Source organism: Psammomys obesus, unplaced genomic scaffold, assembly GCF_907164565.1.
Source record: "Psammomys obesus unplaced genomic scaffold, mPsaObe1.curated_primary_1811, whole genome shotgun sequence".
Classification (NCBI taxonomy): Eukaryota; Metazoa; Chordata; class Mammalia; order Rodentia; family Muridae; genus Psammomys; species Psammomys obesus.
In genome coordinates this window covers 526,079-542,875 of record NW_026596440.1, presented here as the reverse complement: position 1 = coordinate 542,875, position 16,797 = coordinate 526,079, and the positions used below count along the sequence as shown (strand labels likewise).

Here is a 16,797-nt window from a genome sequence, read left to right as displayed (position 1 = left end):
GAGAAATAAAATCAACTCTGGGAGAAATTAGTCAACAATATTCAAAGCAAGTCCTTAAGGTAAAAGAAATGATGCATCACCCACTTTCAGAGATTGCAGCAAAAGTTGTACTGTGAGCATTCTTCAAAGCAGAACAACAACAACAAAACATCTGGTGAAAGAGCAAGGAAAATGGAGAGGAGCTACCAAAACTCATCACCTCATCTGTTGTATAAGGAAAATCAGAAACACAGAAGATTCTAGAAGCTCACAGAGCATTAGCAACCATGTGTTCATTCTTTAAAGAAACTGACATTTCTCTAAAGAAAAAAATAAAAATAAGAGAGTTTCTGACTGATTAAACATATGCAAATGTCTCTTTCTACCATGACAGTACAAAAGTCTCATGGTAAAGTAAAACTCCAGAAGTTTCCACTGTGTGAGACATTCAGCAACACCTTCTGCCAGTCAAAACATACCAAACTAGTGAGAGAAGCAGCTGGAAAGCAGCTCTACTGCTCCGCATGGTGGCAAGCTAACACTGTTGGTGACATCGAGAGCCCAGAATGGTGTCCTTGGAAGAACAAAGGTGGATCTCTGTGAGTTTGAGGGCAGCTTGCTCTACAAAGTGAGTCCAAGACAATCAAGACTACGCAGAGAAACACTGTCTCAATCTACACAATGGAGTATTACTCAGCAATGAAAAATAAGGAAATCATGAAATTTGCAGGTAAATGGTGGGACCTGGAAAGGATCATCCTGAGTGAGCTGTCCCAGAAGCAGAAAGACACACATGGTATATACTCACTCATATAGACATATAACATAGGATAAACCTACTAAAATCTGTACATCTAAAGAAACTAATCAAGAGGAAGGACCCTGATTAAAATGCTCAATCCCCATCCCGAAAAGCAAAGAAGATGGACATCAGAAGAAGAAAACAGGAAACAAGTCAGGAGCCTGCCACAGAGGGCCTCTGAAAGACTCTGCCCTGCAGACTATCAAAGCAGAAGCTGAGACTTATGGCCAACTGTTGGGCAGAGTGCATGGAATCTTATGTAAGAAGTGGAAAATAGTAAGATCTGGAGAGGACAGGAGCTCCACAAGGAGAGCAACAGAACCAGAAAATTTGAACATAGGGGTCTTCCCAGAGACTCATACTCCAACCAAGTACCATGCATGGAGATAACCTAGAACCCCTGCACAGATGTAGCCCATGGCAGTTTAGTGTCCAAGTGGGTTCCATAGTAATGAGAACAGGGACTGTCTCTGACATAATCTGATTGGCCTGCTCTTTGATCACCTCCCCCTGAGGGGAGAGCAGCCTTACCGGGCCACAGAAGATGACAATGCAGCCACTCCTGATATGATCTGAGAGACTAAGATCAGAATGAAAGAGAGGAGGACCTCCCCTATCAGTGGACTTGGGGAGGGGCATGCGTGAAGAAGGGGGAGAGAGGGTGGGACTGGGAGGGGAGGATGGGAAGGGCTTATGGGGGATACAAAGTGAATAAAGTGTAATTAATAAAATAAAATTAAATTAAAAAAAAGAAAGGACTTCTTGCACTTAACATTGAACTGTTCATTACATAAATGTCTAAATACTTCCAAAACCAAACCAAAACAAAACAAAAATAACAAAAACAAAAAACAACAACCAAAGAAGAACACGGGCTTTGCTGCTGCTGCCATCCTGGATGCTTCCAGTATTTCAGGGAAATGACCTTTTATTCTTTATGATGAGGCAACCTGACACTCTTAGGAATGCATAATAGGAAAGGTATACTCAAATGGGAAGAATCAAGTTGATGTGCATCAAAAACAATAAAAAATAATTTTTAAATAATTAAAATGTAGAAACCAGTTCAAAACTCTGCCACTCTTGTTTCATCATTGATTTTTCTGATGTTTGTCACTTACCGGAGAAACTGTGGCCCTATTTCAGAGTCTTCTGTGACCATCATCATGTTTTTGTTTTCTTTTTTCCTGAGTGTTAATCGTAACTATGATATTATAATTTTTTTATAATTTGTTTAACCAGGACAGGGGGTGTTTTGGATTTATCATCACAATCTCCCTACATTGTAAAGGCCACTCATATTTCATGGTCAGTGAACATGAGGACACTTCCATCCCTTCAATCCATAGTGTGCTCATTCAGTCCATGCCATTTCATGTTCACAGATTGAAAGTTAGGACTAATGTAAATATTTTGTGAGTGCTACATTATGCCTTTTATCAAGTACTTCTTTTTTTCATTTTTTTATTCACTTTACAGCCTGATCTGAGCCCCCTCACTCCTCTCCTCCCAGTCCTACCCTTTTGCTCCTTCTCCCCACTTCCTCTTCTTCTCAGAGAAGGGGAGGCCAGCCCACCCTGGAATCTCAAGTTGCTGCAGGTATAAGTGCATCCTGTCCCATTAAGGCCTGACAAAGCAGCCCAGGTAGGGGAAAGAAATCCAAAGACAGGCAACAGAGTTAGAGAAATCCCCACCTCCCATTGTTAGGGGACCCACATATTAACCAGCCTACACATCTGCTATGCATGTTTAGGGTGTGTAAGTCCAGCCCATGCATCCTTTTTGATTGGTGGTTCAGCCTCTGTGAGGCCCCATGGGCACAGGTTAGTTGACTCTGTAGGTGTTTTTGTGGTATCTTTGACCCCTTCAGCTCCCTCAATCCTTCCTCCCCCTCTTCCACAGAACTCCCCAAGCTTGGCCTATTGTTTAGCTGTGGGTCTCTGCCTCTGTTTCCAGCTGCTGCTGGATGAAGCCTCTCAGAAAAGAGTTATGGTAGGCTGCTGTCTACAAGCATAGCAGAGTATCATTAATAGCAATAGTTTGTTCTCTCCCAAGAGGTGGGTTGGTCACAAGGTGGGCCAGTCATTGATCTGCCATTTCCTCAATTTCTGCTCCAACTTTACCCCTACACTTCTTGTAGGCAAGACAAATTTTAGGTTAAAGCTTTTGCAGGTAAATTCCTGTCACCCTCCCTCCCTGGAAGTCTTACCTGGCTACAGGAAATGGCTATTTTGGGCTCTTTAACCCCTGCTGCTAGGAGTCTCAGCTAGAGTTACCCCCATAGACTCCCTGGAGCCTCCCCCGCCGAGATTCCCTTAAATGATTTCTATTCTCTCTTCTAGTCTTCCCTACCCCCAGTCTGCTCTGATCCTCACCCCTGTTACCCTCTCCACCCTCTCCTCCACCCAGTTCCCTTCCTTCCATGAACCTGAAAAGCTTCTGCAAGGAGAATGACACTGTCAATAGGACAAAAGGGCAGCCTACAAAATGAAAAAGGTCTTCATCAACCCTACATCCAAAAGAAAGACAATATTTAAAATATATAAAGGACTCAAGAAAGTAGGCATCAATAAACCAAATAACCCAATTAAAAATGGGGCACAGAGCTAAACACAGAATTCTCAACAAAGGAATCTCTAGTAACTGAGAAGCACTTAAAGAAATGTCCAATGTCATTACTCATCAGGAAAGTGCAAATCAAAACAACTCTGATATTCTATCTTACACCCATTAGAATGGGTAAGATCAAAAACTCAAGTGAGGATGTAGAGAAAGGGAGCACTCCTCCATTGCTGGTGGGAGTACAACCACTGCAGAAATCAATCTGGAGGTCTCTCAGAAAATTTGAAATATTTCTACCTCAAGACCCAGCTATACCACTCCTGGACAAATACTCAAAAGATGTTCCACCATACAACAAGGACACTTGTTCGACTATGTTCATAGCAGCTTTATTAGTAATAGACAGAATCTGGAAATAACCTAGATATCCATCAAATGCAGAATGGATAAAGAAACTGTGGTATATTTATAGAATGGAATACTACTCCAGCTATTAAGAACAAGGAAATCATGAAATTTGCAGGTAATTTGATGGAACTAGAAAAGATCATCCGAGTGCAGTAACCCAGATCCAGAAAGACATGCATGGTATGTAGTCACTTATAAGAAGATATTAGCCATATAATACAGGACAACCATATTATAATCCACAGACCTCAAGAAGCTAAGTAACAAGGAGGGCCCATGGGAGAATGCTTGAATCTCTCTCAGAAGAGGGGATAAAATAGATATTTGAAGTATCCAATATTGTTAGAAAGAGTGCTAACACAACAGGGTCCAGCTGCATCCTGTTATTGAAAATGTGGTCTTCATCTATTGTAGATCACATTCATTCCTATGAGATGGTGACTTCAGGAGAACCCTGAGCTGGAAGGCAGGGAGGATCTAATGACCAAACACAGGAAATAGCAGAGAAGCATCTCCTCATAGGTCCCAGAAGAAAGAGGACCTCACACAGGAGTGGAGTTTGGGAGAGGGAATGGCTACAAGTGTTATGAGACAGACTTCACTGGGTCTAGGAGCCACTCGGACAGCCTTCCTGGAAGAGATACTTACTGTGAGGGGTTGGAGCAAGCAGGCACTGTCTCCGGTTACTTAGACTGTGGCTGGCCACTAAGGAGAAATCGGTGATACATCTGCATAGTATATACAGGATAGACAATCATTGAATTGAATAAAATACAGAGTTTTTGATGTCTCAGGGGGATGCAAGAGAGATGGGCACCAAGAGGACCATACCAGACAGATATCTGCATTAATCACCTCAAGGAAAGAGATAGGCAAGCAGAAACAGTGTCCAAGGTAAACCAGCTCTGCTTCTGAAATGAGAAGGGAAAGCCTGCATTTAAAATAAGGGCAGCATAAAATTATACAGATTCACTATATGAAAGGAAAACCTAGATCGTGTGTTTCAGTGAAAGCTAAGATAATAAGGCTTGTAGGGGATATTGGCCAACTAAGCCATAGGCTAAAGGAGTCATGGCGAGAAGAATGTCAAGCACTGGCCTCCAGTCATCACAAAATGGTGTTTTCCCAGAGCCTGAGCCAACAGTGTAAGACATGGAAAGATGATAAAAACAACTGAAGCTTTTATGGGGAAAAAGAAAAAAAAGGAGATTTGGAAGGCCACGCAGTGAGTGTGGCACTCCCTCCCTCTTAGCTGGTCTCGTGCAGAGGTGGGCCATGTACACCAGGGAGAGACCAATGACATGCAGACATGTGAACCAGTGCAGCTTGTGCCCTAAAGGGGTCGGCTTTTTTCCATATGAGAAACCAGAGAGTACGAATGCAGAGCAGTGTTTGCTAAGTGCTTGCCACAGGAATCAATGATGTGTTTCATATTTTAGTGAATTATTTCTGGAAATATATTTAAATTATGCATTGTCTTTTTTTCAGTGTATTTCATACATTTTTTGATGTATTATATTGTCTTCCTGATTTTATTTGGAATCATTCATTTTATGGAAGGGATAGGGAGTAATATTGTTTCTATATTATTAAATATTTTGCCACGTGTAATCTATTCTATATGTTAGATTCATTCTGCTATAAGCTACTAACAAAGGTTTTAGGCCCAATAGAAACAATTAAAAAGTTGTCTTGAAATAAACAAATAACATAAAAACTATGAAGGAAAACAGAGCATTAACAAGACTGTAAGGGAAATAAAGAGAAGTGCTTAACGCAAAAGCTCAAGCATCAGCAAAGTTCAGTGGAAGGGAGTGAGAGGAAGAGGAAGGGAGGGTGGGACTGGGGGAGTTGAGAGAGGAGTCTTCAGTTGGGATATACAATGAATAAATTGTGAAGAAAAAAACAAAAAAAAATTTAAAAAGCTTTGCTTTAGAAGCTGAAGTTACATCACAACAGCAGTGTTGAAAACATCCATTCAAGCCATTGAAGGTGGAACACACCTTCAATCCCAGCACTTGGGAGAAAGACACAGGCATCTTGGTCTATGTAGTGAGTTCCAGTGACCCTGTCTCAAACACAGTGACCCTGTCTCAAACACAGTGACCCTGCCTCAAACACAACAACAATAAAAATCAACTTACCCCCATATAAAAACTTATATTTCAGTGAATGTACTATCATGTATTCTTCCTGTCCATGTCCCCCTTGAGGATAGAAAAGCACAGCAGCCTTCTAGGACCAATAGCTGAAGTGACCGGGATTCAGGGGGTAGAAAGCAGAGCCAGAGACTTCCTCTGTGGTTTAAGCAGATCAGCATCCCCTAGGTAGATCATGAGTTTCTATGCGTTAAGGACTTGATCTTACATTCTCTGCTCCTCAAGGCTCCCAGCAGCCCTTGGGAAAGCATCCTCCATTTCTGCATCTCTCTTCTGATTCCTGTCTCTGAATATTCTAAGCCTTGTGGCTGTGCTGAAGGGGCTCAGCCACAACTATCAGACACCTTCCCATGGTGAAGCTCACCCAGTCATTAGTCATAAGCGTGACACTTGGCCATTTTATGTTCAATCGCTAAACACAGATCAAAAGCAGTGCTATAATTCCCCGGTCTTTCAGACCCAAACCTTTACCCTACTAGTGTCTAGGGTCATTTTGTCTACCCTACGTCTATAAACTTCAGTTAATGTAGCCTATCTGTTATGGAAGCAATCTGGCTCCTTCCAGAAGGTAGTATGCGCACAGAATTTTTTTTTTATGTACTATAAATTATATAATTTATATATCAAAGATAGACTATAAATTTGAAGCCATAGCAGCTTGCTAGTTAAATCTGCTAAAAAAATACCATTTCCAACTCTTTTTTTTGAAACCCTTGGCTCATGGATAAAGTCATGATTCCAGTCTGCAAGAGGATGAAGCCTTAAACTGAGATGTTTGTATTGGTGACTACAATACTTGACCTAACTGCATTTCACATCTCTGCTGGTGGACTTCACTAGCAAAGCCAGGCATGGCAGAGTATATAGGAGTGGGCATCACAGTGGATATTCCAGGACACAAGCAGACATGTGGATAACTGATTCTCACCACTAAAAAGAACAGTAGATCATGGAAGACTGAAAACCTAGGCTCTGCTGACAAGACGCTTTCTTGGGACTGTATGTCCTGAAAAAAATAATGACTAAACTTTTAAGGATTTATTGAAAAACAGGGGAAAGTCTTTCATTAAAGATTAATACTTCATCAGCTGATGTGAGTAAATATTAAATGTAGAAAGTCTCACCCCAGAGAGAAATGATGGACCTCTCAAAGTTGCAGATGAATAATGGGGGGGGGGGGACTTTACTTGTCTTTAATTCAAATTTGAGGTTTTATGTGTTTTATATTCTCAAGAAAAAAAAATTCATTTCATGACTGAACGTTGGCATTTTGTAGCTACTGTCTTTTGCTTTGTGAGATATCACAATTTTATTTGATTTGACTGTGAAGGGAATATTATCAGAATACAGCACAAAACAGGCCAGATCAAGAATATTATTATTCTTGAAAAGAGAAATACACAAATTTTATGGTGGGTTAGCTGTTTTCTGTATAGAATCGTTCCATTTCTTGTTATCTGTCTTTACCCGTGAAATAGTGTATGCTAGGATACGTCTTCCTAGTTTAAAGAGGTCATGGCTAATGAATCTCCTAGCTAATGATGGGCTTGGAAAATTCACTTTTCTCCTAGGTCATAAAAAGTTTTGAACTTGGTGACTATTCTTTTCATCATTTGGGTGACCATGAGCAGAAAGATGAGGAGTGTGAACCCATTGGCTCATTGTTGCCTCATGTCCTTCTTCCATCTATTTCTGTCAGCAAATTTCTCTGGAACCCACTCATCTCTTTGAAGCCACTAACTATTATAGGTGTTCCAGTGAAGAGCGAAGCATTGACAGGACAGAAGACAAAGAGGATTTTTGTGTCATGTGTAATTAAACTACCTATTTCATCCGCCCCAAGAGTCTCAGACTCTATAAACCTCTGTCTAAAGCTTTCTTCAACTTGTGCTAAAACTGAAGTTGTACAAAATGAGTAAACAAAGCACAAATTACCAAAAAATCTCCAATATAAAGAATAGCATAGATGGTCCTGGGTTTGGGTGGGAATCTATTTTGTTTCCTCTTGTTGGTGAGTCGTCTGTGTTATGCTAATTCAAGAAGCTCCAGGACTCACATCTTACTTTTAACCTCTAAAATTTAACTATATGTGCACACTGGAGAGGCTGTGAACCTGGCAGCTACTTCATCCACAAACTGGATAGCCTCGTCTCAAAGTGGTGCTAAAAGCCTAGAAGATTCCTAAGGAGACACTGGCCTTCAGTTCATGCTGGAAATGTGAAGAAATGAGTCTGGGGCCAGCAGCATTAAGCACATTCTCCATGTTGGAAGTGAAGCTACCATTAATTCCTGCTTTTTGCTGGGACCTTTTTGTAGTCAGGCTTCAGCTAATAAGTGCCTCTTACTCTGAAAACAGGTCATCTTGCCTCAGTTAATCCCCTGTGGAAACACCCCGAACTGTGTCTCCTAGGTGATCACATCCCATCCAGGTGACAATCCAAATTAACTGTCATTGATTTGTTATTAACAAAGTTCTTGTCTAGCAAGCTCTAGACCCAAGTTCAAACACCAGTCCAAAAAAAGGGGGAAAGGGGCTAGTCATTACATTATCAGAGATAGAGTTGAAAATGTGTGTCCCACAGCTGCTAATTAACTGTTCTTTCAGAATACTTTGTATTAGCCTACAATTGAGCAAAAAACCTTTAGCATAAAATCCAACATTGACCATTCCCTGTCTCATGCAACTATTGCATATTATGCTAAAAGTGAAAAAAAAAAAAAAAACAGTGTGATTGCATGACTGCTTTCATGCCTTTGTAGGATCAAAAAAAAAAAATCTCAAGTTGAAGTGCTCATAACTCAGCATATACATAAACCAATCACTTTCAAACATCACTGTTAGATTACTTTATTTGAGATCCATTTTATTCATTTAGAGTTGCCTACATCAGCATGGATCAAGATTGTTCCCTTTTTTAACTATCAAGTCCAATTTGTGCTGCCCATATATTCACGGGTCGAGACCTTCCATTGGTATGTGGTCAACCTAAGAGTGAAAACATTCTTAAAGTTAATTGATTGTCCCTCTAACAGAAGCTATCAACTGCCAATAGCTTCTCAGTGAAGGATCGGACTGTCCACCTCCTCTCTCTATGCTGGGATTTGGTCATGCATGAACTTCCATGGTGCTTATTCATGCTGCCATAATTGCTGTGAGTACATTATGCAACTACTCTACTCTATCCAAAGGACACTGTCCCCTTGTGTTCATTCATCACTCCTGGCTCGTACATCCTTCTACTCCCTCTTCTGCAATGATTCCTAAGCCTTAGGAGGAGAGCATTCAGTAGAAATGTTCTATTTAGGGATGAGCTTTCTGCAGTCTCTTATTCTCTGCTCCTTGTCCAGATGTAGATCCCTATATTGATCATCATCTACTGCAAATAGAAGCTTCTCTGATGAGGATGAACAATGTGTTAATCAATGAGTACAAAAATAAGTCATTAGACATCAGTTCAATATTCATTTATCACAATATTGGCAAGTAGGTTCTCCCCTAGAACTTATGTCAAATCTAGCTATGGTTTCTTAGTCCAAGAATGATTCCAGATATAGATTTCATCATGTGGACTGGGACTGAAACACAATCTGAAAATGGTGTTGGTTGTTCCCCTCATTTTTATGCCAGTATTGTACCAGTAAACATGTTTAGCCTGGTTAGTCATTATCATAATGCACAGGGTTCATGGCTGGTTACTCTTCTTCTCTGATAGCATGTATAGCCCTTTCTTGAACCATGAAAACTGACTGGTAGAGACGAAGGTTCCAAAGTAGTATTATTTACAGCTTAATATTTTTATGTCCTCTTTCCTCTATCTTCCCTCCCCCTCAGAAAAGTGGAGCCCCACCCACCCACCTTAGTACAGCAAATCACATCAGGACTGAGCACATCCTTTTCCTCAGTGTCCAGGCAAGGCAGCCCCACCAGGGGGGCAATGATTGAAAAGTATGGAACATACTCCTTGTCAGAGACAACCCCCACTCCCCTTACTAGGACACCCACATGAAGACCAAGATGCCCATCAGCTACATATGTGAAGGGGGCTTAGGTCCAGTCCATGTGTGATCTTTGGTGCTTTAGTCTCCACAAGCCCCCCTGGGCCCAAGTTAGTTGGCTCTGTTGGTCTCCTTGTGGCATTCCTGTCCCCTCCAGGTCCTTCCATTCTTCCCCCCATCCCACTCTTCCATAAGGCTCCCTGTGTTCCACCTGGTGTTTGGCTGTGAGTCTCAGCATCTGTTTCAGTCCATTGCTGGGTGGAGCCTTTCAGAGCCTCCCACCTGCAAGCACAGTAAGGTGTTGTTAATAGTGTCAGGGGCTGCCTTTTTCCCTTGGTGTGGGTCTTAGGTTGGGCCAGGCATTGGTTGGATATTCCCTCACTCTCTCATCTATCTTTATTCCTACACATCTTGTAGGCAGGGTAAATTTCCGGTTGAAGTTTATGTGGGTGAGTTGGTGTTCCTCCCTCTCCTCTAGGAGTCCTGTCTGATTAGAGGGTGTCCTCTTCAGTCTCCATAATCCCCGCTACTAGGAGACTCAGCTAGAATCACCCCCATATTCTTCCAGGAGCCTGCCCAGTCATAGGTCTCCAGCTTGTCTCAGAGATGATCCCACCCATAGTTGGTTTTTATTCTCTCTACAAGGCCTCTGTCCTCCTTCCGCCTCTTCCCCACATCTGATCACTACCCTCAGTTCCCTCAGCCCTCCCTCTCCTATACTGTTCCCTTTCCTAACCACTTCTGCTGTCTATTCTATTTGTCCTTCTGTGAGAGATTCAAACATCCTCTTTTGGGTGCTTCTTGTTACTTAGTGTCTTTGGGTCTGTGAGTTGTAGTATGGTTATCCTGTACTATAAGGCTAATATCTGCTTATAAGTTGAGAACATACAATGTGTGTCTTTCTGGTTCTGGGTTACATCACTCAGAATGACCTTTTCTAGTTCCATCCATTTGCCTACAAATTTCATGAAAAAATATGGAACACTTTACAAATGTATGTGTCATTCTTGGGCAGGGGCCATGCTAATCTTCTCTGTGTCATTCCAATTTTAGTATATGTGCTGCTTAAGTGAGCACACCACTTCCCTTCTTGAACAACAACAGCAACGAGTAACTATTTCTTTTTGCTGAGCACTCAACACTTCTGAATGTCTATGCTCAACCAGAATCTAAATACACTGCTCAAATTGAAATCATTCCATCCTGCATGTCAAATGGTTTATTTCTGGGGTTCTGGTAAGTTTGGAAAAAAGTTCTTTTTGTTTGTTTGTTTGTTTTTACTGAAAATAGATTCTTTTATCATACAATATATCCCAACCACAGTTTCCCCTCCCTCCACTTTTTGCCTGTATGAGGAAGGAACACATTCTTGGAGAGTTAAGGGTACCATTTCAGTTTTTTTTTTACCCTTTTTGCCCTTGAACAAATCCTTTAAGGACATTCTTCCTATTCCCTCCCACCAATCACATGCATTCTTTAGGATATAGGTTCAGAGGGTGTTTTGTCTCAATATCTGTGTTAGTGAGTGTTCCTAGGTCACAAGTTTTTTAGTCATTCTGTCTGAATTTATTACTAGCTTTCAAGTCAGCTGTAATTCTGCACTGCATTTTGTTTTTTGTTTAGACATTTTGTCATCAATGCAATAGACACAAATTGTCCAAAACTCACCTTTGACTGACCACATTCTTCCATCACTGTTTCCATTTATGCCTTCGCCTTTATTTTTTTATTTATTGCCCTCCCCAATCCTAAATCTCCCTTTCCCAACTCTGTTGTGTTTGTTTTGTCATCTATGCAATTATTTGCTGCATCTGTGGTTTCCTCTTTGTCATAGCAACAGCTGCTTTCGTAGTTTAGCTTTCATGCCCCTAGACTAGTCAGATTCATACCACACAGGAGCACCCTATTAATCCTCCCAAGGCACAGTTAATACCAGGCGAGGCTGAGCCTGTTAACAGCTTGGCCTAGTTAATAATGCAGTGCCCCTAACAGATGTCCCCTGACTTATGATTGAGAGGTAATAATGAAATTGTTATGAGGCTGGCACCGGGTCCACTTTCTTAGGTTTGAATCTTTTGGCACCTTCACCCACTTAACTGTGGAGAGTTACTTTACCTTTTTACCCCTAATTTCATAATCTGTAAATAAAAGATGGCTACCTACCTCATTTGGAGTTGCAGTATTTATATGTTTTATCATCACCCAAAGAATGTGTGTCTACCAAACGTATTATATTGAATTCCGTATGACCAAAATGAAGGTGTCCCTGTCACTATTCTGTTGCTGTGAAGAAATACCTTGAAAAAAGCAACTTAAGAAACAGCATGAGTTCCTTAATTTGCAAAGCTCACCTATGGTAATTCAAAAGAGACAAGAGACTTTAGTGTTACAAAAATAAGAGTCCAGCATGCCAAGTCCCTGGTGTTTCCTTCTGCCTGTGTGTGCTAAGCTCTGCTTCGGGCAGATAGAAGGGTCTTATTTTGTGTGAACTGTGCAGTATAGAACTCTAAGCATCTCCGGTTGCTGCCGATAGACTGTCCTAGGTAGTTCCTGACACTTCCTGATGTTGCCTACATCTCCACCAAAATAGTTCAGTCTTGAAGTACAAAGAAGTGGATCTACTTTCCTTCCTCCTCTGGCTAAAGGAGACAGGGGGAATGCTGGGATGCTAACAGCAGTTTAAATGCTGTCTGGGTTCAGTTTCCTTGTGTGTAAGATGAGAGCGCCAGACTCTCTTTGAGGAGGCTCCTTCCTGCCCAAGCATCCATGAGTTTACGTTTTTCTAAAATTATTTTCAATTTCTCATGAACCTTTAAAGAAAAGCGATTTAACTGATTGCTTTTCCTTCATATTTTTAACTGTAAATCAAAATCTGCCTTTGACGGTTCCTTTTTCCCCTTATACTTTCATTCTTCCAATCTAGAGGTTATAATGTTGATCTAGTATGTCATATTATGGCATTTTTATTATTTTATTTTTGTTTCAATTTTGAAACAGGGTTTCTCTGTGCAGTCTTGGGTGTTCTCTAACTCACTCTTTAGATCAGGCTGGCCTTGAACTCACAAAGAACTCACAGAGGATGCCTCTGCATCCTGACCACTGGGATTAAAGGTGGTGCCACCACCATCTGGTGTGGCTATTATTTTAATTTTAAAAATTTAGTTTGCTTATACTCACAACAAAACATGGAATAAAGTATGGCAGAGAAATATGCCAACACACCCAGACACTCCAAACAGCAGTGCATCCCTTCCTCTCCATTCTCTTCCAAAGAACAGCTTGCAGTAATGCTGTCTCCATGAGACCCCCCAAAAATGACAGCTGCCATCGACTTGTGCTCTTCGGTCTTTTGCACTGAACTCTAATGAAGTAGGGTTGTTTAAATGAAATTCTGGAAGGAGTGTTACTTAAAACACCACAGACAACAACTAAGTACAAGATAGGTTTGAGCGACACAAAGGCTCAAAGGGCATGGAATCTTCCACTGTGCACTCTGTGAACACTCCATCACATTCTCGGCTCCGACACTCCTGTCTATACCCCAATACTGCTGATCTGATTGATAAAAAAATGACTATGAAAACGATATGGCTCTAAAAATAATTCACTTACATGGGATCTTATGGAATAATGGAAAATTTAAAAAGAAAATAGAGCTGAATAAAGATACTTTTCCCCACATCCTAATAAAAGGGAGTTGAGCAAGACACTGTGGTTCCTGGAACAGAATCATCTGTTTGTAGGACAGTTGCCTGGGGAGTGTTGTTTGCTGAAGGACAACATGCTGAAGGACAGTTCACTGACACCGTATTGCACAGTGGTTAAGTTACCAGTGCTTGATGATTTGGCAAAATAAAGTTTGCAGAGAGAAATGCTGCCAGGATTGCCTATCTTCCCATTCTCGATTGTCAGTTACATGAACGGATGTTCTATAACAGGATTTCAGCCTAGGGCCTAAGGCTCTTTGGTCCAAAGCCCACCATGAAAGGTTCTTCTTAAAGTCTGTTTAAACAGCCAGGATATAGAGGGAAGAATATAATGTGTTTTATGATACCCGTTTTTAGTAGACAAATAAGATTTTCATCTTTAAATACTTCCTCTTGCCACTGCTGCCTTTAAAAGTCATTTTAATCAACTGAGGTTCCTGCCCCTCATACCAGCATTTATAATAACATATAAAAGCTGATCAATGGACAGAAACTCCACAAGGAGAGCAACAGAACCAAAAAATCTGAGCACAGGAGTCTTTTCTGAGAATGATACTGCAAACAAGGACCATACATGGAGATAACCTAGAACTCCTGCACAAATGTAACCCATGGCAGTTCAGTGTTCAAGAGGGTTCCCTAGTAATGGGAACAGGGACTGTCTCTGACATGAACTCAGGGGCTGGCTTTTTGGTCACCTCCCCCTGAGGAGGGAGCAGCCTTACCAGGCCACAGAGGAAGACAATGCAGCCACTCCTGATGAGACCTGATAGACTAGGATCAGATGGAAGGAGAGGAAGACCTCCCTGTCAGTGGACAGGGGGAGGGGAATAGGAGAAGAAGGGAGGAAGGGTGAGATTGGGAGGGGCGAGGCTACAGCTGGAATACAAAGTGATAAAGTGTAATTAATAAAAATAATTTTAAAAAAGGTAGGAATACAGAAATTATGAACAGTTCATATAGGTAAAGATTTAACACCAAACTATTGAAACAGAGATAATAAAACTTTAATGTCAAAGAAGAAAAAGTCTATATGATATCAGGCAGAAGAAATATATTCTACGAAAATAGTTCTGGCTAAACCTATACTGTTCTGTAATATCAGATACGAAGAGACAATGCAAGTGATGTCCGCACACTGAAGAGGATGTTACATGTATCATGAAGCTCTTATGTTCTGCTCTTGAAACACAATTTGTAAATATTCCGTAAGCTTCAAATAAAAAAGCTGTCTCCCTGAAGAAAAAAGCTGATCAATGTAACTAAGAAAGGTCTGAGTTTTAGCTTATCATAGCTGTGAGCATTTCATTTGCCTTTCTCATTAAGTAGTGATAGTTATAAAATTGCTGAGCTTTTTATACTATGGGGAAGGAGCAAGAAAAAATAAAACAGAAATAAATAGATTGGCAGGAGGGATTGGTTGGGATTTCTATTTTTCCTTGCCAAAAGAAAAACCTAGTTTCAAGTATTAACTGTTAAATATGTTGCCATTGATCATTTTTAAGATATGATATAAACGTAGCGATGCACACAGATAGTCCTTTCACTAGCCTGAAACCTTCCAATGTACTATTTCTAAGCTGGAATTTTATTTTCTACAAAATTATTTTCAGTGTTGGTGAAAGCAAATCTTCAGACAATGAAACCTAATAATTTTGCCCTTTCTGTAAAACTACTTCCACTAGATTGAGTTCACTTTGTATTTGATGAGCATAGATCTCAAAGATGTTGTGTGGCCAGCCTGTAGTGAGATGGATGCAGCTTCTCTTCTTAGACATGACTACTCTGTGAAGCTAGTGGGGCTTGGAGCGAGTTTTATTATTAGCATATGTCAGTTGCACAAAGTGCTAGATTTCACTGTGAATCTTCGAATATGCATGAGATGTCCTTTCTCCAATTCTCCCCCTCTTCCAGTCCTTCTTTATGAGAGATTTGAACATCCCTCTTCCCTTCTGTGAGTGCTCCTTACAGCCCTGGGTGTGCTCCTTTACAGCCCTATGGAGTGACACTTCTTTGTGGGATGACTGCCTTGACCTTGGTATGTTAATGCTTAATGGTGTGTAAGTTTTCAGTGAACTCTGTAGAAGAGCAATAAAATATTAACCATGTGAAAAAATGTGAAAGGAAAAAAAAATAAATGGGGAACATAGTTTTAGGATGTTCAGAATGAGTGTCACTTGTGACTCTGCCTTTTCCCATGCAACTGTGGGTCAGAACTTACATCAATTCCTGTGGGCCCAGTAGTGCCAGAAGTGATGACAGGGTCGCATTTACATCAACAGGAATTTTTTTATACTGGGTGCAATTACTAAGAAATTTGTCTTTCGAAATCCTTCCATCTGTGCCCTTTCCTTTTCTCATAGCAGCTCTTAGACCCAGGGTGGTGGGTGAGCTGCAGAGCCAGCAGAAGGGAAGTAGGAGTTGACAGGGTTTGATTTGGGCAAGTTTCTCCTCGTCTAAGACAAAACATGGCATTTTGAGGATGACAATCACTCCCAAGCTGCAGCATTTCAAGAAAATTAAATGAGTGGAAAATGGAAGGTATTTACTCTTTTATTAGCAGCAGAATTCAGTAGACATTGGACAGGTTATCATTATCCTTCTCTCTGCATTGGTGTTACAGTAGGGGATAGAGTCAGAAACAAAAACTTCCTTAAATAATCTCCCGAAAGTAAAGCAGTATTTCACGTTTCATGAGCACATAATACTTCTGAGGGTATTTCTCACTATCGAAAGAAACCTGAAACTTCAAAGTTCTTGCCATCACTCAAGATAATTAGTCTTGGCTACTTAGAGCAGAGCCATCTTGGGAGCAGAAAATGATTTCCATGTCTGGACTTCATGGGGAAGAATTTGTTAGAAACCCAAGGAGAACTGTTAAGAGTAGAATTTGAAGTTCATGTTAGATTTCATGGAAGGCTGGGCTAGAGACCCATGCTTGAGAGATCAAGAGAGAAGTGGTGTACAACCCTGACATTGAGAGACTGAGGAGAAAAGGGTAAGTCAGAAGGGAGCAGTGAGACAAAGACATCCAGCAAGGGGTTCTCAGAAACTGTCTCAGGGAGAAGAGGAAGTAGGCTGAAATAAGAGCATCACTGAATCCTATGAGTTCAAGGACAGCCTAAGCAACATATGTCAGCCCTGCCTAAGAATCATTTTAATTAAATATGGGAGAAAGAATAAT

General features: G+C 40.9%; 1 protein-coding gene and 1 non-coding gene across 2 annotated transcripts in view; one reads left to right on the top strand and one right to left on the bottom strand.

The window, feature by feature from the left end:
* The window catches only part of Adcy2 (adenylate cyclase 2), a 367,518-nt gene that overhangs the window by 208,571 nt on the left and 142,150 nt on the right, over nt 1-16,797 (top strand). The gene's annotated exons all lie outside the window — the stretch shown is intronic.
* LOC129669710 (U6 spliceosomal RNA) lies at nt 10,877-10,983 on the bottom strand. Its single transcript, XR_008719065.1, has one exon. It is a non-coding gene; the product is annotated as a U6 spliceosomal RNA (small nuclear RNA).